At 43.8% G+C, this 24701-nt stretch overlaps 1 long non-coding RNA gene across 1 annotated transcript; it reads left to right on the top strand.

The window, feature by feature from the left end:
* Window positions 1–385: 385 nt before the first annotated feature.
* LOC116564232 lies at window positions 386–24469 on the top strand. The gene is made up of 3 exons (XR_004274806.1): window positions 386–782; window positions 3967–3968; window positions 24302–24469. It is a non-coding gene; the product is annotated as an uncharacterized LOC116564232 (long non-coding RNA).
* Window positions 24470–24701: the final 232 nt, after the last annotated feature.

Raw genomic sequence — 24701 nt, 5'->3', positions numbered from 1 at the left:
CAGTGGCCTCTTCAGCCCCATCCTCAGTGTCACATCTGCCTCGCAAGATTCAGCTTTTTTTTTCATAGTGGCCTTTCTTATACCAGCTTGTGCCTCACCATGGCCTCTGCAGGCTTATCTTCTGCCTCTTAGTGGACACTCCAGGCTCATCTCCTGCCTCATGGTGGTTTTTTCTGTCCTGCACTTGACTCACAGTGGCCTCTTCTGGATTCAGCTCTATAGATCTTTGATCGTCAACAGCATCAAAAGGCCCAAAGCTTTCCTGGACTCTCATTTGTTCACTTTTTAGCAGTGTGCCTTAGCTAAACACCTGTCTCACTTTTAACCCTAAGAGTGTATTTTTGACAGATTTGTAGTAACTTCTGCCTGTGTCTTTTTACAGTGATGTCTCTTTTATTTAGTGTCTCATGGTTTTTCTTGTCTTCTGGGGCTTCAGAGGGGAATGGGCCTCTGCTTGGGCTGTTTGTCTTTGCCCTGGACATGGTAGCTTCTCATTTCATGTCTTCTTTTTTTATATTTTTTACAGTTAATTTTTTTTTCTTAGGGTCTTGCTCTGCCTCCCAGGCTGGAGTGTCATCGTGTGATCATGGCTCCACTGCAGCCCTTTTGGCCTCCACTGGTTTTCCCAAGTCAGCATCTTGAGTAGTGTAGACTATAGGCTTATGCCACAATCCCTGACTAATTTCTGATTTGGTTTGAGAGGTTGGTTCTCACTCTGTTGCTTAGGGTGGTCTTAAACTTTGGACACAAGCAATCCCCTTGCCTGGGCCTCTCCATGTGCTGTCATTTGCTTGCCATGAAGTATTAAGAATTTACTTTTTGATTAATATACTATGATTATATACATTTGTGAATATATAGATACTTTAAAGCTTCCTGGGATACCAATTTTTCCTTTTTTTTTTTTTTTTTTCTTTTGAGACAAGTTACTGCTTTGTCATTTAGGCTGAAACACAGTGGTGTGATCTGAGCTCACTGCAACCTCTGCCTTCTTGGCTTAAGTCATCCTCCCACTTCAGCCTCCTGAGTAGCTGGGACCCTAGGTATAAGCTGCCATGCCCATCTAATTTTTATATTTGTTGTAGAGATGGGGTCTCACTGTGTTTCCTGGGCCAGCTTCAAACTCCTGGGCCCAAGTGATCCTTTCCCGTCAACTTCCCGCTGTGCTGGGATCACAGGTGTGAGCCACTACACCTGGCCTGCCATTCTCTTTTTATAGATCATTAAGAATTTACCTTTTAATTAGTATACTATAAATATATATGTAGATATGTGTGTATATTTATATGTGAATATATGTGTGTATATATTTTCATAGCATACACACACTCCCACATATACATGGTGAAAGAGATTTTTCCATACCTAGAAATTGATAAGCTTCTTCCAGCTTTTGAAAGCACCCTTAGCACAAACATGAAAGAAGGACAAAGTATCATTATTAATGACCATGGACCATATTAATGACCATGAGTCCCACCTTATGGAGGAGGCTATCCTCCCACCTTAGCCCCCTAAAGCACTGGGATTATAGGTGTGAGCCCCCGTGCCCAGCCCTGGTTTTTTTTTAGGTTCTCTAACTCAGGGTCACCACTTGACAACTCAGCGTTAGACTACTATCTCTAATTTCCATAAACTTTTTCAGTTGTTTAACGTAGTTCTTTTATTCTCTGATTCACTTTGATTTTTTTTTTTTTTTCTGAGACACACAGTCTTACTGTGTCACCCAGGCTGAAGTTCAGTGGTACAATCTCGGCTCACCGCAACCTTTGCCTCCCAATTTCAAGTGATTCTCTTGCCTCAGCCTCTAAAAGTAGCTGGGATTACAGGTGTACACCACCACACCCGGCTAATTTTTGTATTTTTAGTAGAGATGGGGTTTCGCCATGTTTGTCAGTCTGGTCTCAAACTCCTGACCTCAGGTGATCTTCCTGCCTCGGTCTCCCAAATTGCTGGGATTACAGGTGTGAACCACCGTGCCTGGCTGCCACATTTTCTTTATTTTTTCTATTGATGGAAGGAAACTTAGGTTGATTCCAATTCGTCACTATTGTGAATAGTTGTCTGCAAATTTTTTTTACACTTGTCATCTCTTCCCTTGAATATGAACTTAGTGCCCTGCTTCTGTAAGTAGAATACAGTGGAAGTGTTTCTCATGACCTGCCAAAGTTAGGTCATAAAAGATGATACTGTTTCCACTTAGCTCTCCTTCCTGGGAAGGGTGCCCTTAGAACCCATTCACCATTTTGTGAGAAAGCCCAGACTATGTAGGGAGGTTATGTGTGGGTGTTCCACCAGATAGCCCCAGCTGCGGCCCTGGCTGACAGCCCACATTAACCAGGAGATATTGGAGCAAGGAAACCTTCGAGACTATTCCAACTCCATACTTTTTGAAGGCAACCACATCCTGAGCCAGAACTGCCTAGGTGAGTTTAGTCAGCCTCCAGAATTGTGAGAAGACTAATAAGCATCATTGTAACTTTATACCTTGGGGTGGTTTTTGTTGTTGTTGTTGTTGGTGGTGGTGGTGTGTGTGTGTGTGTGTTTGTGTGTGTGTGTGTGTTAGTTTTCTGAGATGGAGTCTCACTCTTTCCCTTAGGCTGGAATGCAGTGGCTTGATCTCAGCTCACTGCAACCTCCACCTCCAGAGTTCAAGTGATTCTTCTGTATCATCCTCCTGAGTAGCTAGGATTACAGGCGTGTGCTACCACACCTGGCTAATTTTTGTATTTTTAGTAAAGACGAGGTTTGATTGTGTTGGCCAGGCTGGTCTCTAACTCCTGACCTCGTGATCCACCTGCCTTGGCCTCCCAAAGTGCTGGGATTACAGGCATGAACCACCATGCCCAGCTGGTATGTTACACAGCAATAGGTAGCAAATACAGAGTCATCTTCCAATATAAATATTATGCCACTTCTCCACTTGACAGCATTTAATGGTTTAGAATTGAGTGTAAAATAAAGACAAAACCCAATTCTGAATCTATCTGACAAGGGATTAATAACCCTTGAGTATATAAGGAGCTCAGGGGAAACAAAATCAATAGAAAAAAAGCTCTAATAATCTGATTTAAATGGGCAATAGATCAGAATAGACATTTCTAAAAAGAAGACACACAAATGGCAAACGAGTATATGAAAAGGTGCTCAACATCACTGATCATCAGAGAAGTGCAGATTAAAACTACAATGAGCTATCATCCCACCCCAGTTTAAATGGCTTATATCCAAAAGTCAGGCAATAACAAAGGCTAATGAGGATGTAAAGAAAAGGAAACACTGGTACACTATTTGTGGGAATGTAAATTAGTGCAACCACTATGGAGAATGGTTTGAAGTTTCCTCAAAAAATTAAAAAGAGTGCTACTTTATGACACAGTAATTCTACTGCTGGGTATATACCCAAAAGAGAAAATCAGTATATCAAAGAAATATCTACATTTCTATATTTATTGCAACACTATTGACAATAGCCAAGATTTGGAAGCAATCTAAGTGTCCATTAACAGGTCAATGGACAAAGAAAATATGGTACATATACACAATACAATATTATTCAGCCATGAAAAAGAATAGAATCCTGTTATTTGCAACAACATGGGTAGAACTGGAGATCATTATGTTTACTAAAATAAGCCAGCCACAGAAAGACAAATTTTACATGCTCCTAGTCATTGTGGGTGCTGAAAATTAAAACAATTGAACTCATGGAAATAGAAAGTATAATGATAGTTTCCAGAGGCTGGGGAGGGTAGAGGACTGGAGGGGGTGCACAGAAATAATTAATGGGTACAAAAATACAGTTAGAATGAATAAGATGTAGTACTTTTTAGTACAACAGAATGACAATGGTAAACTATAATTTATTGTATATTTTAAAATAGCTAAAATAGGCCAGGTATGGTGGCTTATGCCTGTAATCCCAGCACTTTGGGAGGCCAACGCAGGAGGATCACCTGAGGTCAGGAGTTCGAGACCAGCCTGACATGATGAAAAACTGTCTTTACTAAAAATAAAAAAATTAGCCGGGCTTGGTGGCATGCGCCTGTAGTCCTAGCTACTAAGGAGGCTGAGGCTGGAGAATTACTTGAACCTGGAGTGGGGGTGGATGTTGCAGTGAGCCGAGATTGCACCACTGCACTCCAGCCAGGAGACAGCACTCCACTCTGTCTAAAAAAAAAAAAAGAAAGAAGGAAAATAGCATAATTGAATTGTTTGTAAAACTAAGAAAGGATAAGTGCTTAAGGTGAGGGGTATTCCATTTACCCTGATGTGATTATTACATATTGCATGACTGTATCAGAGCCTCTCATGTACCCACAAATATATACACCTACTATGTACCCACAAAAATTAAAAGTAAAGCATTTTTAAACCCCAATCTTGGCCAGATGTACTGTACAAACCTGTAATTCCAGTGCTTTTTGGGGTCAGGATGGGAGGATCACTTGAGTCTGGGAGTTTGAGACCTACCTAGTCAACACAGCAAAACTCCCATCTCTAATAACAATGAAAAACAAATTAGCCAGGCCTGGTGGGGTTTATGCCTATAGTCCCAGCTACTTGAGAGGCTGAGATGACAAAACACCTTGAACCCAGGAGAGATTGAGGCTGCAGTGAGCTATGATTGCCCCCCTGCACTCCAGCCTGGGTGATGGAGTGAGACCATGTCTCTTTAAAAAACAAACAAATCCTAGTATGATCTGATCCTGCCTGCTACCTCTATTCTTTTCCTCTTGTGTGCATCAGACATCTGGGCTTCCTTTTTGCTCCGGTAAATGCCAAGTGGTTTCCCTCTTCAGGATCATTGCACATGCTCTTCCCTCCCCAAAATGGACTTCCCACACCTCCCGCCACAGCTGGATTTTTCTAATGTTTCAGACCTCAACTCACACATCACCTCTGCAGAGAAATTCTCCCTCAACCTGTGAAGGGGGAATCATCCTCCTTTGCATTGCCTCATCCTGCCTGGTTCTCTCAAGGCAGATATCACACTCAAAAATCAGCTTGTTATTTATTGAATTGCTTCTCTGCATATTCTCCTCCCAAACTCACACCGAATCAGAACAGAAGCTCCCTATGGTAGGAATCTCATCTTGGTTCATTCTCAGAACCTAATCTAGTAATTGCACATAGTAGGCACACAATAAATGTTATTAGAATGAATAAGTATTAAGGAGTCAGTTGAGGTGGCTCATGCCTGTAATCTCAGTGCCTTGGGAGGCCGAGGTGTGTACAGGAGTTTGAGACTAGCCTGGCCAACATGGTGAAACCATGTCTCTGCTAAAAATACAAAAATTAGCTGGGTGTGGTGGTGCGAACCTGTAATCCCAGCTACTCAGGAGACTGAGGCAGGAGAACTGCTTGAACCTGGGAGGTGGAGGTTTCAGTGAACCAGAGGTTGCAGTGAGCCAAGATTGTGCCACTACACTCCAGCCTGGGCAACAGAGGGAGACTCCACCTCAAAAAAAAAATGGTAAAAGGTATGAATAAACATCAAGGAAGGGAGATTGTGTGATTTGCCACCTTTTCATGGAAATCCTACTTAACATTGACATTTTCTATTTGATGGTATTTCTATAATGGGAAATTGAAACTGAGTTAATTAAAAAAAAAAGTGAGGCTGGGCATGGTGATTCATGCCCATAATCCCAGCACTTTGGGAGGCTAAAGGGGGGAGTCACATTAGGCTAGGCGTTTAATACCAGCCTGGGCAACATACAGAGACCCCTGTCTCTGCAAAAATAACTTTTAGTTAGCCAGGTATGCCAGGGGCAGTGGCTTGCTCCAGTAATCCCAGCACTTTGGGAGGCTGAGGTGGGTGGATCACCTGAGGTCAGGAGTTTGAGACTAGCCTGGCCAACATGGTAAAACTCCATCTCTACTAAAAATATAAAACATAGCCAGATGTGGTGGTGAATGACTGTAATCCCAGCTACTCGGGAAGCTAAGGCAGGAGAATTGCTTGAATCCAGGAGGCAGAGTTTTTAGTGAGCCAAGATCAAGCCATTGCACTCCAGCCTGGACAACAGTAAAACTCTATTTTGAAAAAAAAAAAAAATTAACCACATGTGGTGGCACATGTCTGTAGTCCTAGCTCCTCAGGGGGCTGAAATGGGAGGATCACTTGACCCCAGGAGATAGAGGCTGCAGTAAGCCATGATTTCACCACTGCACTCCAGCCTGAGTGACAGCTACAGCTTACCTCTAAAAACAAACAAACAAACAAACAACAAACAAAAAAGGCCAGGCATGGTGGCTCTCACCTGTAATCCCAGGACTTTGGGAGGCCAAGACGGTTGGATCACCTGAGGTCAGGAGTTTGAGGACAGCCTGGCCAACATAGTGAAGCCCTGTCTCCACTAAAAAATACAAAAATTAGCCCAGCATGGTGGCAGGTGCCTGTAATTTCAGCTACTTGGAAGGCTGAGGCAAGAGAATTGCTTGAACCTGGGAGGCCGAAGTTGCAGGACATGGAGGGGCAAGAGTGGGAACAGAACATCTGGTGAGGAGCTGCCACATCATCTTTTGATCACTCCAGGCCACATCTGAGTGGGGCCTCTGCAAGAATGTGGCTCACCCTCAGATGCCTTAATTCTGACACTCAGTGCTGGTGGAGGTCCTGTGAGGTCACACTGTGGAGGCTTCTTGGGAAAGTGTTGGCTCTTCAGAATTCAACATCTTGGTTCATTCCTTTGATGCTGGAGACAATGACCTGTTTCTCCTCATATGTCTCCTCAAGATAGTTACAAATTTAGTAAAGATGGAGTTTCGCCATGTTGGCCAGGCAGGTCTCAAACTCCTGACCTCAGGTGATCTGCCCCCTCGGTCTCTGAAAGTGCTGGGATTACAGGTGTGAGACACTGTGCCCTGCCCTTCTTCCATTCTTGCTCAATTTTTCCTTTTCTTCTCTCTCTTTCTGCCTCTTTTTTTTTCTTGATATCCTGGAAACCATAGGGAATATATATGAATCTTAATTCCAAGGGGAATTTTAAAAATTCTTTTAGAGACAGGGTCTTGCTCTGTCACTTAGGCTGGAATGCAGTGGTGAGATCTCGGCTGACTGCCGCCTCCACATTCTGGGCTCAAGCAATCCTCACATCTGAGCCCCAAAGTAGCTGGGACTACAGCTGTGTAGCACTGCACCTGGCTAATCTGAAAAAAAAAAAAATCATTTTTGGAGCAATAGAGTTTTGCTATGCTGCCTGGGCTTGTCTTGAACTCCTGGCCTCAAGCGATCCTCCTGCCTTGGCTTCCCAAAGTGTCAGGATTACAAGAATGAGTCACTATACCTGGCCACTTTTTTAATGGAGAAGAGTCCAAGAAACACTATCTCTGATAAAAACACCAGCCAAACTCTTGAAGTGTCGCTTTTTTTCATTCTCCATTTTTTCCCTTTCCTTGAGGAATTTTTTTTTCCATGAGGCATTTTATTTGTAAATATATGTAATTACATCCCTAGAAAAAGAATTGCAGGGTTTTCTCTCATGTGTGTTTTCATCTTGCTTCTTCATGGTCCATGATGTCAGCTGAGGTTGTCAGTACAATGAAACCAAACTGGTGGGACAGAAGCAGATTATTCTGCCATTTATCTAGATCTTTGAGTTGCACATCAAATCTGGGGCTGATCACGGCACGCTTGTTTTGCCCGCCTATGAGGTTTGAAACAATTTTCCCAGCTCTGTGATCGTCAATGATTTCAACTTCACCAATGTAACCATGCTTCATCATCACAGTGAGAACCTGGGTGATGACTTTGGAGCAAGGCCTAACAAGCACCTGGCGTTTGCCTCTCTTTTTGGCATTGTTGATGCTCTTGAGAGCATCAGTCAGGAGGTTCAGGCACACCATTGTGGCAGCATGGAAAGATGGCAGAAAGAGGACCTTCCTTGTCTCTTAACATCAAATTTCATTGAATGCCTCTAGATACAACTTTCCAATTCTCCTTTTTTTTTTTTTTTTTCCCCCTGAAGACAGAGTGTTGCTCTTTCCCCTAGGTTGGAGTGCAGTGGGGCTATCTCAGCTCACTGCAACCTCTGCCTCCTGGGTTCAAGCAATTCTCATGCCTCAGGCTCCCCCGAGTTCCTGGGATTACAGGCGCCAGCCACTATGCCTGGTTAATTTTTGTATTTTTAGTAGAGATGGGGTTTCACCATGTTGGCCAGGCTGGTCTTGAACTTCTAACCTCAAGCGCATGCCTGTAATCCCAGCTACTTGAGAGACTGACACAGGAGAATAGCTTGTACTCAAGAGGTGGAGGTTGCAGTGAGCCAAGATGGCGTAATTGCATTTCAGCCTAAATGACAGAGTGAGACTGTGTCTGAAAATAAATAAATTAATAAATCAATTAATTAATGCTTTTTTTTTCTGCCACCCCAGACTTCTGGAAAAGGAGTTTGGAGCTGTGCCCAAGGATCCCAGCCTTTGCCCTCAATTGCAAACAGAGTGGAGTGTCTCTTAGCTCAGGAGTTTATGCTGCTCAAGAGTTTGCACAAACACAAAGTTGAGAAACACTGCTTGCTGAAAGGGATGTAAAAGGCAAAGGACAAACCGGTTGTCCTTTGAAGTGGAGACATTTCTATTCTATGTTGGGCTAAGATCTTGGAGAATTCGGGCAGGGAACAAGTTTTGCCAGTTTTCCAATGAGAAGACCCCCTGTGGTAAGAGACACTCTTCTCTTTCTACCTGGTGAGTTACTTCCTTTCTTTGGTACCCAATTTTCTAAATAAAATAAAATAGGGAAGTAAGACCATATGTCCCCTAGGATCCTTTCCTCTTCGTCTTTCTATAAGTTAATTAAAGAGATTTGTTTTTTCATAAGCATACATCCAAAAAGATACTCAAGGTAACTTTTCCATGTTTTCTGGAATCTTGTAATTGCCCCAAATGATGTGGGAGTATTTGGAGGAGAAGCTCTTCCTTGCTTCCTTTATTTTTTTTAAGAGATGAAATCTCTTCCTGTCACCCAGGCTGGAATACAGTGGTACAACCCTGGATCACTGCAGCCTCAAATCCTGGCCTCAAGTCATCCTTCAATTCCAACCTCTGGAGTAGCTGGGACAACAGGCACACACCACGATGCCCAGCTAATTTTAAAAATTATTTCATAGAGACAGGGTCTCACTATGTTGCCCAGGCCGGTCTCAAACTCCTGGCCTGAAGTGATCCTTCTACCTCAGCCTCCCAAAGTGCTGTGATTACAAGTGTGAGACATGGTATCTGGCCCTTCGTTGCTTTTTAATAACCTTAATTACCTTCTTTTGAATATCTTTAGAACTACAATGTTTTTGTCTTTGAGTCTAGAGTTGAAGGTGATTTCCATAAATAGTCATTTTGAGTCAAGTCTTTTGAATAAAGTGAGTGGCCAGAAATGATGACACTATTTTGGCTAAAACAGTTTCCGAGAGGACACACTGTGAACTCTAAAATGTGTGTGCCAGTCACCAGGCCACAGTTCACTCTTCTTGCAAACTGAGAATTGCAAATGAAAATTATTCATTTATTTATTTTTATTTATTTAATTGATTATTTTTTGTTTTAGATGGAGTCTCACTCTGTCACACAGGCTGCAGTGCAGTGGCATGATCTCAGCTCACTGCAACCTCCACCTCTGGGTTCAAGCGATTCTCCTGCCTCAGCCTCCCAAGTAGCTGGGATTACAGGCATGTACCAGTTTGCATCTCTTTTATTCTTTCGTTTCTTTAGTTGCTACACATACTAGCATCTGATAAATATCTTTAAGCATCAGATTTATCATATCGTTTCTCTTCTGAAAAAAGTCATAATCACTTGTAATAAAATGAGAAATTGATTACCAGACAATTGACATGGCATTTCAAAACCCCAAAAAGTATAACCCTAATCTAGCTTTTATTTTTTTATTTTTTTACTTTTTTTGAGATGGAGTCTCACTCTGTCTCCCAGGCTGGAGTGCAGTGGCATGATCTCTGCTCACTGCAACCTCTGCTTCCCAGGTTCAAGTGATTATTCTGCCTCAGACTCCCGAATAGCTAGGATTACAGGCATGTGCTACCAGGCCTGGCTAATTTTTGTATTTTTAGTAGAGACAGTGTTTCACCATGTTGGCAAGGCTGGTCTCTAACACCTGACCTCAGGTGATCCACCTGCCTTGGCTTCCCAAAGTGCTGGTATTACAGACATGAGCCACTGTGACTGGCTGAACTGTAGAGTTAACAATGTGCAACTCCAGCCTGGGAGAGCTGAAGGCACAATATTTCAGCGCATGAGAGCTTCTTTGTGAACGGAGCCCAGCAGGCACAGCAGCATAGTAACCCTATACTGCTAGCTCTAGAGGGGCAGGGCTGCCCTAGGCTTTGGGGACTCAACCTTCCCAATGTGTCCAGGTGCAGCACAGGAAATAAAAGATTATTCTGGAGTCTTAAGATTTAATTTGTCTGCCTTGCTGGGTTTTGGACTTACTTTGGACTTCTTCTTTCTTTTGGCCAACTTCACCTTTTTGAAATGAAAATGTCTGCTGGGAATGGTGGCTCATGCTCGTAACTACAGCACTTTGGGAGGCCGAGGTGGGTGGATCCCCTGAGGTCAGGAGTTCGAGACCAGCCTGGCCAACATGGTGAAACCCCATCTCTACTAAAAATACAAAAAATTAGCCAGGTGTGGTGGCAGGCACCTGTAATCCTAGCTCCTCGGGAGCTTGAAGCAGGAGAATCGCTTCAACCCAGGAGGTCGAGGTTGCAGTGAACCGAGATTGTGCCATTGAACTCCAACCTGGGCAACAAGAGTGAAACAGTGTCTCAAAGAAAAAAAGAAAGGAAGTATCTACCCCATATCTGTCTTACCATTGTATTTTGGAGGCACATCACTTTATTTTCATTATTTCACAGGCTCACAGCTGGAGGAAAATTTGCCTTAGGATGAATTGTGACATGGGTCTTACCCATATCTGATTTAGATGAGACTCTGAACTGTAAACTTTTGATTTGGCCCTGAAACAAGTTAAGACTTTTGGAGCTATTGGGATGGAATTAATGTATTTTGCATGTGAGAACATGAATTTGGGTAGTCAGGGGCAGAATGCTATGGTTTGAATGTATCCCCCAAAGCTCATGTGTTGGAAACCTAATCCCCAATACAACAATATGGAGAGGTGGGACCTTGAAGGGGTGATTAGGTCACGAAGACTCTGACTTAATGCATTAATGCAGTTATTGTGGGAGTGGGGTTGGTTCATTATCACACAAGTGGGTTCCTTATGAAGGATGAGTTTAGCCCCCTTCCTGCTCTCTGTCACCATGTGATACTTTCTGCCATTGTTTGACAGAGCAAGAAAGCCCTCACCAGATGTAGCCACTGTACTTGGACTTCCCAACCTCCAGAATGCTAAGCCAAATAAATCTCTGTTCATTATAAATTACCTGTCACAGCAGCACAGAATGGATGAAGACAAGTGCCTTTGAATGATTCACCCTGGAGAGAAGAAACTGGTTTAAATTGCAGATTTTTGAGTGTTTCCCAGCACTTTGACTCTAAATCTCTAAGTGTCTAAATCTCTGGTTATCTAATTTTTAACAACTTTCCTGGTGTTTTTTAAGCACATTAAAATTTGAGAACAGGCCTAGAGTGGTGGCTCACATCTGTAATCGCAGCACTTTGGGAGGCCTAGGTGGGCGGATCATGAGGTCAGGAGTTCAAGACCAGCCTGGCCAACATGGTGAAACCCCATCTCTACTAAAAAAAAAAAAAATACAAAAATTAGCTGGGCATGGTGGCTCATGCCTGTAATCCCAGCTATGTGGGAGGCTGAGGTAGGAGAATTGCTTGAACTGGGACCCAGGAGGCGAAGGTTGCAGTGAGCCGAGATTGCACCATTGCACTCCAGCCTGGGCACAGAGTGAGACTCCACCTCAAAAAAAAAAAAAAAAAACTGAAAAAAGGAGAAAAAAAAAAATTCAGAACAGCTGCTCTATGTCCACTATCATTTAAACCTGGAAAATATGCACTCACCAACCCTTCAATCAATGTGATTGAAGGGGTTACAATTCAGTTGTGATTACCTGAGTTTGCCTGATCATAAAGGTCACTAGAGGGCTTGATAAAAATACACACTCTTGGCTGGGCTTGGTGGCTCACACCTGTAATCCCAGCACTTTGGGAGGCTGAGGCAGGTGGATCATGAGGTCAGGTTATTGAGACCACCCTGGCCAACATGGTAAAACTCTGTCTCTACTAAAAATACAAAAAAAAGTTAGCTGGGTGTGGTGGAGCACGCCTGTAGTCCCAGCTACTCAGGAGGCTGAGGTAGGAGAATTGCTTGAACCCAGGTGGCAGAGATTGCAGTGAGCTGAGATCGCACCACTGCACTATAGTCTGGTGACAGAGCAAGACTTTGTCTAAAAAAAAAAGCACATTCTTAGGTCTCTCTGCTGGTGGGAATCATATATGAAACAAAGCCCAAGAATCTACATTTATTTATTATTTATTTATTTATTTTCTGTTTTTTCTGCTTTTTTTGTGATGGAGTCTCACTCTGTTGCCCAGGCTGGAGTGCAGTGGTATGATCTCGGCTCACTGTAACCTCCACTTCTTGGGTTCAAGCAATTCTCTGGCCTCAGCCTTCTGAGTAGCTGTGATTACAGGGTGCCTGTCACCATGCCTAGCTAATTTTTGTATTTTTAGTAGAGACAGGTTTCACCATGTTGGTCTTGAACTCCTGACCTCAGGTGATCCACCTGCCTCAGCCTCCCAAAGTTCTGGTATTAGAGGTGTGAGCCACTGTGCCTGGTCAAGAATCTACATTTAAATGCAGTTGTTAAATGTTCTTCTAAGTAACTACACACATTTATCTATTTTGTGAAATTACTGGAATATAGATCAGTTAAATTTTGGATAGCTTTAACCCAATATGATGATTTTAGGTTTTGAATGGCAGTTTATTTTGAGCCATTGCTTCTGGAAGAATTTAATCTGATCCAGTGTTGGATTTTTCTTTCACTCATAGAGACAAGAATAAAGATAATAGCTATAGCATTTATTGAGCACTAACTATGCGCCCACCACTTGATCCTCGTCAAACCCTCTGAGGCATGGACCACAGTACTACTACCATCCCTGTTTTATATAGAAGATATTGAGGCAAAGGGGGGTTAAGTACCTTGCTAAGCATGGGCCACTATTAATGCGGTAAAGCTGGCGTCCTGAACCATTCTTGTAACCAATGCAACACTTCATCTCTGGACTCCAGACCAATTTCTCTGATGCTCAAAATTTGCCTGTATTAAATGCACTTTTGTGAAATATATTTCTTTTATTTCTTATTTGAGATGGAGTCTCACTCCATTTCCCAGGCTGGAGTGTAGTGGCACAATCTCAGCTCACTGCGACCTCTGCTTCCTAGGTTCAAGCAATTCTCCTGCCTCAGTCTCCTGAGTAGCTGCGATTACAGGTGGGCATCACGACTCCTGGCTAATTTTTGAATTTTTAGTAGAGTCAGGGTTTCACCATGTTGGCCAAACTGGTCTTGAAATCCTGACCTCAGGTGATCTGCCCACCTTGGCCTCCCAAAATGCTCGGATTACAGGCATGAGCCACCGCACCTGGCCAAAATATATTTTTTATATAACAGAGAAAGTTTTCATTGTGCTGTGTTATACTCATGCCTAAAAGTTTCCTAAAATGGGTTTTGTTCTTTTTTCTTCTTCCTCTTCTCTAGAGCAACTAGAAAGAAAGAGCATTGTTCTTAACCCAAAGAGGCCTGTTCTAAAAATTTCTATATCAGCGAAACTTATTATATTGGAAAATATCACCAATTAAATAAATAAAACAGGGTAAGGCTTTTTGCTAATTATTTTTGAATAATTTATTCCTGGGCTCCCTATGACTTGTTGAGGAATTGTAAGATACTGGAAAGTCTCTAATTAGGGAGTTTTAGAATAAACAGAAATATAAACATTCATAGGAGTTAGATTTGAAGACAACTGCTTTTAACATGCAGACCCATCAGGAAGTTAGCATCTTGGTGGGAGTTATTTATTATATGTTTTAGTTTGAGCAGAGGACATGCACACTGACCAACATGGTGAAACCCCATCTCTACTAAAAATACAAAAAATTAGCCAGGCATGGTGGCATGCATCTGTAATCCCAGCTACTCTGGAGGCTGAGTCAGGAGAATTGCTTGAACCCAGGAGGTGGAGGTTGCAGTGAGCCAAGGTTGTGCCATTTTACTCCTGACTGGGCAACAGGGCGAAACTCCATCCAAAAAAAAAAAAAAAAAAAGAAATCAATCAGGTATGGTGGCATGTGCCTGTGGTCTCAGCTACTCAGGGAGCTGAGGTGGGAGAATCGCATGAGCATGTGGAGGTGAGACCCTGTCAAAGAGGAGGACGAGGAGGAAGAGGAAGAAAAAGAAGGAGAAGAAGCAGAAGGAGGAGGAAGAGGAGGAAGAAGAAGAGGAGGAAGAGGAAGAAGTAGAAGAAGGAGAAGGAAGAGGAGAAAGAAGAAATAGAATAAATAGAAGAATCTGGCTGAACACAGTGGCTCATGCCTGTAATCCTAGCACTTTGGGAGGCTGAGGCGGGTGGATCTCCTGAGGTCAGAAGTTCAAGACTAGCTGGACCAAGATGGTAAAACCCTGTCTCTACTAAAATTACAAAAATTAGCTGGGCATGGGTGGCAGGCACCTATAATCCCAGCTACTCAGGAGGCTGAGGCAGGAGAATCACTTGAACCCATGAGGTGGAGGTTGCAGTGAGCTGAGATTGCGCTACTGCACTACAGTCTGGGCGACAGAGTGAGACTCCGTCACAAAAAAAGAAGAAGAAGAAGAAGAAAGAAGAGGAAATAGAAGAAGAAATTGTTTCTGAGTGGCCATGAAGAGTAGGAAGAAAACCCAACCTACCTATTGCTGGGTCTACGGGGAAAATGTTGATTAAGGCGGAGAAGGTCTTCCAAGAGAGACTAGGTTTGGTGAGTAAGCGATTCGAAAGCTAGAAGGAAAGGAAGATATTGAAGTTACTCTTACTGCATAATATATAACCCCAAAACTTTGGGTGCTTTAAATAACAATCTGGCATGGTCTGGGAGTTGACTGGGTTGAGGTAGGTGATTTTCACTCGGGGTCTCTCATGCTGTTTCAGTGGCTGGGGCTGGAGTCATCGCAAAGCCTTCTTCAGTCTCATATCTGGCAACTGATGTTGATTGTCATCTGAAATCTGTGCTGGGACTGTTGATTGGAAGATCAAAATGTGGCTTCTCCCTGTGATCTGGGCTTCCACACAGCATGGTGACTGAGTGAAAGGGCAAGCATCCCAGGAAGACTATGAACAAATGATGTCACCTTTTATGATATACATTGAATCACTTCTGCCAGTCACAGACCTTCTCAAATTCAAACGGAAGGAACACAGACCTGACCTTATCATGGAGCAACGTTAAGGTTATGTTTGAAGAAGCACATGCTATTATTATTGTTATTATTATTATTAAGAGGGAGTCTTGGGGCTGAGTGCAGTAGCTCACACCTGTAATCTCAGCACTTTGGGAGGCCATGGCAGGCAGATCACCAGAGGTCGGGAGTTCAAGACCAGCCTGACCAACATGGAGAAACTCTATCTCTACTAAAAATACAAAATTAGCCTAGCTTGATGGTGCATGCCTGTAATCCCAGCTGCTCAGGAGGCTGAGGCAGGAGAATCACTTGAACCTGGGAGACAGAGGTTTTGGTGAGCTGAGATCGTGGCACTGCACTCCAGCCTGGGCAACAAGAGCAAAAATCGGCCTCAAAAAAAAAAAAAAAAAAAAAAAGAGGGAGTCTTGCTCTGTCACCCAGGCTGGAGTGCAGTGGTACAATCTTGACTCGCTGCAACTTCCACCTCCCGGGTTCAAGCAATTCTTCTGCCTCAGCCTCCCGAGTAGCTGGGATTACAGGTGTGTGCCACCACGCTCAGCTAAATTTTGTACTTTTAGTATTGATGGAGTTTCACCATCTTGGCCACACTGGTCTCAAACTCCTGACCTCAGGTGATCTGCCCACCTAGGCCCCACAAAGTGCTGGGATTATAGCCATGAGCCACTGCATCCAGCACATCCTATTAATAAAAAGTCAGAAAACAGCCAGATGTAGTGGTTGGTGCCTGTAACCCTGTACTTTGGGAGGCCGAGGTGGGTGAATAACTTAGGTCAGGACTTTGAGACCAGCCTGGGCAACATAATGAGACCCCCCCATCTCTGTAAAAATTAAAAGCCAGAAAACAACAGATACTGGCAAGGATGCAGAGAAAACAGAATGCTTATACACTGTTGGTGGGAATGTAAATTAGTACAATCATTATGGAAAACAGTACAGAGACCTCACAGAACTAAAAATAGAACTGCCATTCAACTAGCAATCTCACTACTGGGTATCTACCCAAAGGGAAATAAATCAATATATATAAAAGTACCTGTACTCATATGTTTATCACAGCACTATTCATAGTAGCAAAGATATGGGATCAACCTAAGTATCCATCAACAGATGACTGGATAAAGAAAATGTGGTACATATACACTGTGGAACGTGACTCAGCCACAAAAAGAATGAAATAATGCCTTTTCCAGCAGTGTGGATAGAACTGGAGGACATATCCTCAGTGAAATAACTCAGAAACAAAGTCAAATACTGATGGTTCTCCTGTGTGGGAGTTAAACAATAGGTACACAGGAGGAAAAATAGACACTGAAGACTCCAAAAGATGGGAAGAGGGTGAGGGGTGAATATTCTCCTATTGAGTACAATGTTCACTATTTGGTCATGGCTACACTCAAAGCCCAGACCTCAGTGCTCCACAATAAGAAAACCTTCACCTGTATCTGCTAAATAGATCAAACATTTTCTCGGTTTTATTTATTTAAAAAATTCAACTGGCCGGGTGGAGTGGCTCACACCTGTAATCCCTACATTTTGGGAGGCCAAGGCAGGTGAATCAACTGAGGTTGGGAGTTTGAGAGCAGCCTGACAATATGACAAAACCTTTTCTCTACTAAAAATACAAAAATTAGCCAGCCTGTGGTGACATGCACCTGTAATCCCAGCTGCTTATGGGGCTGAAGCAGGAGAATCGCTTGAACCCGGGAGGCAGAGGTTACAGTGAGCTGAGATGGCAACATTGCATTCCAGCCTGAATGACAGAGTGAGACTCCATCTCGGGGGAGAAAAAAAATGAACTTTTGGCTGACTATGGTGGCTCATGCCTGTAATCCCAGCACTTTGGGAGGCTGAGGCAGGCAGATCACTTGAGGTCAGGAGTTTGAGACCAGCCTGGCCAACAGGGTGAAACCTTGTTTCCATTAAAAATACAAAAATTGGCCAAGCTTGCTGTTGCACACCTGTAATCCCAGCTATTTAGGAGACTGAGGCAGAAGAATCAGTTGAACCCAGGAGGCAGAGGTTGCAGTGAGCCGAGATTATGTCACTGCACTCTAGCCTAGGTGACAGAGCAAGGCTCTGTCTCAAAAAGAAGAAAAAAACAACTTTTATTTTATTATTATTTTTGAGACAGGGTCTCACTCTGTTACCCAGGCTGGAGTGCAGTGGTGTGATCATGGCTCACTGTAGCCTTGACTTCCTGGGCTCAAGCAATCCTTACCTCAGCCTGCTGAATAGCTGGGACTACAGTTACATACCACCATGCCTGGCTAATTTTTTTTTTTTTTTTTTTTTTTTTTTTTTTTTTTTTTTTTTTTTTTTGTGATGAAGTTTCATCTTACTGTCCAGACTGGAGTAAAATGGCTTGATCTTGGCTTGCTCAAACCTCTGCCTCATGGGTTCAAGCGATTCTGCTGCCTCAGCTTTACTGAGTAGCTGGGATTACAGTCATGCACCACCATGCCTGGCTCATTTTGCATTTTTATTTTTTGTAGAGATAGGGTCTTGCTATGTTGCCCAGGTTGGTTTGTAACTCCTGGCCTCAAGCAATCCTCCCACACTGGCCTCACAAAGCACTGGAATTATAGGCATGAACCACTGTGCTCCACTGCAAAACACTTTTTTTTTTTAAGATGGAGTTTCACCTCTTGCTACCCAGGCTGGAGTGCAGCGGCACAATCTCTGCTCACTGAAAACCCTGCCTCCCAGGTTCAAGCAATTTTCCTGCCTCAGCCCCTTGAGTAGCTGAGATTACAGGCATGCACCACCACACCTGGCTACTTTTGCATTTTTCATAGAGACAGGGTTTCTCTATGTTAGTCAGGCTAGTCTCGAACTCCTGTCCCCAGGTGATCTGCCTGCCTTGGCCTCCCAAAGTACTGGGATTACAGGCATGAGCTACCATGCCCAGTCTACAAAACACTCTTTTAAAAGTTTTCATCATTTATTTTTCTGGAGTGGTGAAATAATTAATCTCTGTGGTGAAGACTTGCTTTTTATTTGGGAAAATATATTTGCTGTGGGCCTATTGTTTGTGAAAAGATACTAAGAGCTAACATTTTTTGAGTGTCCAATCTTTCATTCATTCAAAATATATATACTGGGGCAGGTATGGTGGCTCATGCCTATGATCCCAGCACTTTGAGAGGCTGAGGCAGGTGGATCATTTGAGATCAGAGGTTTGAGACAAGCCTGGCCAACTCGGTGAAACCCCACTTCTACTAAAAATACAAAAATTAGCCAAGTGTGGTGGTGCGTGCCTGTAGTCCTAGCTACTTGGGAGGCTGAGGCAGGAGAGTTGCTTGAACCTGGGAGGCAGAGGTTGCAGTGAGCCAAGATTGTGCCACTGCACTCCAGCCTGGGTGAGAGAGTAAGACGGTCTCAAAAAAAAGAAAGAGCCTACTTCAAGAGGTCTGGCTGGCCAAGACACTCCATCTGCTACACACTTGCGCCCACCACATGGTGGTAGTGGTGAGGCATGCTCTTTCCAGGCTGTGCCAGCCAAAGGCTCTGCATGCCATGGATTCCAGATTCAGGCCATTCCTGCCTTACAAACAGCTCCTATGTGGACAGCCTGCTCTGGGCTCTCTGCAGAGCTTTCAAACAGTTGTCAGACCTGCATTGTGATCAGTACGCTCTCCATGAATATTCGTTTTGTTTATTTTATTTTATTTTTATTTTTATTTTAGATAGGATTTGGAGTGCAGTGGCTGCATCATGGCTCACTGTGGCCTCTACCTCCTGGGCTCAAGCAATCCTCCCACCTTGGCCTCCCAAGTAGCCACGACTACAGATATATACCACTATACCCAGCTAATAATTTTATTTTTTTGTGGAGACAGGGTCTCGCCATGTTGCCCAGGCTGGTCTTGAACTCCTGGCCTCAAGTGATCCTCCTGCCTTGGCTTCTCAAAGTGCTGGGATTATAGGCATGAGCCACGATGTCCATCCATGCCTTTTTAAAAAACTTTTTATTTTTTAAAATTTTTATCATTTTTTTTTTAAGACAGAGTCTCACTCATTCTGTCACCCAGGCTAGAGTGCAGTGGCGTGATCTCAGGTCACTGCAACCTCCCCCTACTGAGTTCAAGTGATTCTCCTGCCTCAGCCTACCAAGTAGCTGGGATTACAAGCACCCACAACCACACCAGGCTAATTTGTGTATTTTTAGTAGAGATGGGGTTTCCCCATGTTGTCCAGGCTCGTCTCAAAGTCTGGATCTCAGGTGAACTGCCTGCCTTGGCCTCCCAAAGTGCTGGGATTACAGGTGTGAGCCACCTCATTAGGCCCATCCATGCTTATTCTTGCTCCCGCTTTCCTTTATTCTTCACAGGCTTTTATTTTATTTTTTTCCCCTGTCAATTTCTTGCACATCAAATTCCACCTTGGCATCTGCTTCTTGTGTTATGGAACCGAACTGGGATCAGCTCACCTGGTTCCTCCTTTGTTCATTGTTCTCTCGTGGCACAATGGCTACCAGGAGTACCCTTCCTGCAGTCCAGGAAGTAAAAAATTCTGTTGCTGAAAGAGCCTTTGTCTCAGTGCTAATTTTTCTTTGCGGTACCGAGCATCTATTTCCAACACTACCCAAGGCCAGGAGTTTGAGATCAGCCTGGGCAATATAGCAAGACACCATCTATATGAAATTTAAGAAAATTAGTCAAGCCTGGTGGTGCAAACCTTCAGCTGGGATTACAGGCACGCGCCACCACGCCCAGCTAATTAGTAGAGACAGGGTTTCACCCTGGTGGTCAGGCTGGTCTCAACCTCCTGACCGCAAGTCATCCACCTGCCTTGGCCTCCCAAAGTGCTGGGATTAGAGGCATGAGCCGCTGTATCTGGCCCCAAACTGTTTTTGTTACAAATAGGGTCTCCCTCTGTCACCCAGGCTGGAGTGCAGTGGCGCAATCATAGCTCACCGCACCCTTGAACTCCTGGGCTCAAGCAGTCCTCCCACTTAACCTCCCGTGGAGCTGGGACCACAGGAACTTTTCTACTTCCCACAATTCCCTGCTCTTTTACTTTATAGTTTTTCTTTTTAAACCTTTTTAAACATATTTTGGCTTAGTTGTTCTGCCTGAGTTTTTGAAAGAAAAACTTTCTCTTTTCTCTTTACACTATTTCCAGGCCCCGCCCTATCCCGGGCCCCGCCCCTCACGCTCGCTGGGATGTGCAGCCTCAGTCTCCGCTGGCCAATCCAGCCTCCCTTGCCGTTGCGCGCCCCGTCCCCTCCTTCGGCGCTTGCGCGCACCTTCCCCTGCTCCTCCTTCCTCACTCCTTAGGGGTCTGTTAGGCGGTGGGCATGTGGGTGCCGGGCGTGGAGCAAGCAACCGAGCCATTGGGGGGCTACGGCGGTGGTGGGGTTAGCGGCGGCGGCGGCAGAGCGGGAGAAGGAGGGGACCCCTGAGCACCGGGCCCTCTTTAACCTGGGGCCCTGGGTGAAGTGCTCTGCCGCCCTTGCCTCCAGGTCGCTGGCTGGGGAGTGGGCTGGGCGCGGCCGCACTGGGCCAGGGTGGGGGCTGGGGGTGGGGAGCGCAAAGTGGGAGCTCCGGCCTGGGGTCGGTGGGGACCGAGCCGCGGGGCATCGGGCGGGGCGGGAGGCGGCGGCTGGGCGCTCCTGTCCCAGGGGCAGCCCAAGCCCAGGCTGCGCGGCGAAGGTGGGGGGTGCCTCAAGGTCGCCAGGGAGGGTTGAGGTGACAATGCAGTCGGGAGGCCGGGGCGGTGGGGTGCGGTCGGACGGGCGGGGGCCGCGCTGGGCTGGAGCGCGAGGGTCAGAGGAGGGTTGATCCCAGCCGGCCTAACAGGTTTCCTAGTTCTCGGGAGGCGGGCCGGGGGTGTGGGATGCTGTCCGCAGCACCCGCGAGGCCAGCGGCCCCCTCTTGCTCCCCCATCGCTGCAGCCTAGGCCTTGGGGCCCGCGCCGACTCAGGGTCTTCCTGGTGCTAGGACGGGTGTTTCTGTGGTCAGGCCTCTTTGTACTCCAGCGCTAGTAAGAATTTGCAGACTTCTTGAGACCATGACATTTGCGGGCAAACGTGAATTTGACCCTACTGTGGAAGAAGATACCGGCACTTGACATATCTGATTTCTTTGATTTCCACTCGTATATTTCAGTGTGCCAGGAGGGGGAAATGGTGTGAGTTTGGGTCTTAGTTTAAGCTTCATCGGAGTAAAGGACAAGTATGTTATGTGGATGGTGGTGTTTTAGGCATTGGCATGACTTAAATGTTGTTGCTTATTAGTATAATAGGATACCTCCAACAGATTAAAAACACACTTTGCTAAACTTGAGCGATTTGTTTGTGTTACTGATCATATTAGTTTTTTTTTTAATGTTGTAATTGGTTTGTCTGTTTTATTTTAACGCATTAAATTTTCCTAGGCAAGTTAATTTATTTCTACTCACATATTGTTGATTACATGAACAAGGTAGCACTGGAGTTTGTCTTGTTATTGGTTACAAATTTCAGGGTGCTGATCTTTCTGCTTAGCCTTCTCATGGACCAGATATTCTATCTAATTTGCTCTTAAACTAAAATCCTGTAGCTTTTTACAGGGGAAATAATAATCACATGGCCAAATGAAACATTTTGAAAGTGCATTTAAAATGTAGGTATTAGTTTACAAGGAAAAATACCTAGATGTGACAAAAAACTCCTATTTGTTGTTGGTGGTTATTCCGAACCAAGTTAGTAGGCCGATTAGACTCTCAGATACCCTTTGAGAAACATTGAGTGTCTTTTATGCAAAATTGTTGTTTCCACTTTGGGAAAGGACTTTTAAACTCATAAGTACCTTCCACCTGAAGTTAGTTGAATGAATAAATATATAAGGAAAACATGATGCAGCAGCACATTTCAAGTATTTAAGAAACAAGAACTAAAAATAATTTTGATCCTAGGTTAATATGGAATTTAAGCAGAATTATGATCAATTTTAGATTTTCTTTTGAAACAAGTAGTCTAAAATAAATGGATCTTTTAACATTGGGGCATGAAGGAGTACTTTACTGTATGCTTAAGTTCTTAAAATTGACTTTCTTTAAAAAAGAGAGTTTTGAACCATTTAAGAAGCATACATTCTAAATAGTCTCATAGTTATAGATCCTGCAAGAGCTGCATGTTTGTGCGTCATAAAACATCAAGAAGTATATTAAAAGTATGTATAAGTACATGTAAGACTAAAGGTAACGATCTCTTTATAGCTTTAAATGTGAATTTAATATATTGTGACTGAAAGTGTTTCAGTGTGTAGCTGTGAACATAAAACAGTTTAACTTAGATGCTTGTTAAAGGGTAGGTAAAAATAAGATATGCTAATAAGAAGAGTAAATAACTTACTTGCTATCTATACAGTGAAATTATTTTAAGAAATTTGTTCAGTTTGATCAGCCTGTTTATAAACTACTTGCAAAAATCAAGTAGTTTATAAGCTACTCATTTAATAAATGAATTTACAGGTCAACTTATTTTGAAAATATGAACAGGCTGATCAAAGTCACATATGTACGTATACGTATACGTATATAATCACATATATATACATATATAGACTAATTTTCCTTTGGATGTAGGTAGACAAAACATTGAAAGTTTTTATTTTGTCTAGCTGAAAGAGACTTTAAATGAAAGCTGCTATTGGACACCTCAAGTAACAGGCCGGGCACAGTGGCTCATGCCTGTAATACCAGCACTTTGGGAGGCCGAGGCAGTAGGTCACCTGAGGCTGGGAGTTCTAGACCAGCCTGACCAACTTGGAGAAACCCAGTTTCTACTAAAAATACAAAATTAGGTCAGTGGGCATGGTGGTGCATGCCTGTAATCCCAGCTACTCAGGAGGCTGAGGCAGAATTGCTTGAACCTGGGAGATGGAGGTTGCGGTGAGCCAAGATCGCACCACCGCACTCCAGCCTGGTCAACAAGAATGAAACTCTGTCTCAAAAAAAAAAAAAAAAAAGTTAGAGCCTAGAGAAAAGTTAACAGATGAAAAAGACTCTGAAGAAAGTCCTCCTCCAGGATCCAGTGTCAGCACATGGTTTTGGATTGCTTATACTCATCTTGATTCTCATTTCACAATTCCCAAATGTCCTAATCCAAACAGAATAAGGTAGAGGTTAAAGAGAGAATCTTGAGGGGCATGTGTTATCTGTGTGTAAAGTCCCCTATTATTTTGGGGCCATCATGATGTAAAGGGCCAGACTTTTGGATTTCTAAAGAAATATTTTCCCAAAATAAGGAGGCTACAATAGAAATGCTGATTTCTTTCTTTCTTTTTTTTTTTTTTTGAGACAGAGTCTTGCTCTTTTGGCAAGCTGGAGTGCAGTGGTGTGATCTCAGCTCACTGCAGGCTCTGCCTCCTGGGTTCAAGTGATTCTCCTGTGTCAGCTTCCTGAGTAGCTTGGATTACAGGTAAGTGCCACCACGCCCAGCTAATTTTTGTATTTTTAGTAGAGACTGGGTTTCACCATGTTGGCCAGTATGGTTTCAATCTGTTGACCTCGTGAGCCACCGTGCCTGGCCTGATTTTTAAATTTCTACCAGGTACAGCCAATAAAAATATCACACCACTGTCTCCTATCACCATCATTTCATTTAACAAAAGGATATTTTCACTCAAACAATTGGAAAGAACAGAATCAGAATACATTTTATTTTTTATTTTTTTGAGATGGAGTCTTGCTCTTTCGCCAGGCTGGAGTGCAGTGGGACGATCAGTTTTGGCTCACTGAAACCTCCATCTCATTGGATTCAGTGATTCTTCTGCCTCAGTGTCCTGAGTAGCTGGGACTACAGGTGTGCACTACCACGCCCAGCTAATTTTTGTATTTGTAGTAGAGACAGGGTTTCACCATGTTGGCCAGGATGGTCTTGAGCTCTTGACCTCATGATTTGCTTGCCTCGGCCCCCTGAAGTGCTAGGATTACAGGCATGAGCCACTGCACCCAGCCAGAATAAAGTATCTTTAAATGGAATCATTTAGGTATATTGAAAAGTTTACTTTCAGGCCAGCCTGGCCAACATGGTGATACCCTGTCTCTACTAAAAATATAAAATTAGCTGGGCATGGTGATGTGCACCTGTAATCCCAGCTACTCCAAAAGCAGAGGTAGGAGAATTACTTGAATCCAAGAGGCAAAGGTTGCAGTAAGCATAGATGGTGCCATTGCACTCCAGCTGGGCTACAAGAGTGAAACTCCATTTCGTCAGACAAACAAACAAAAAAGTTTATTTTGTGTCCTTATTTTTCCCCATTTTCTCATAAATCAATGAAAATTCTGCTGCAAACTTACACCAGCCTGCCAGCTAACATTACGTTAG

The sequence above is a fragment of the Sapajus apella genome, unplaced genomic scaffold, assembly GCF_009761245.1.
Source record: "Sapajus apella isolate SASKATOON/1434 unplaced genomic scaffold, GSC_monkey_1.0 scaffold37, whole genome shotgun sequence".
NCBI lineage: Eukaryota > Metazoa > Chordata > Mammalia > Primates > Cebidae > Sapajus > Sapajus apella.
Note: the sequence above shows the minus strand (reverse complement) of the source record. Positions and strands in the feature narration are given on the sequence as shown.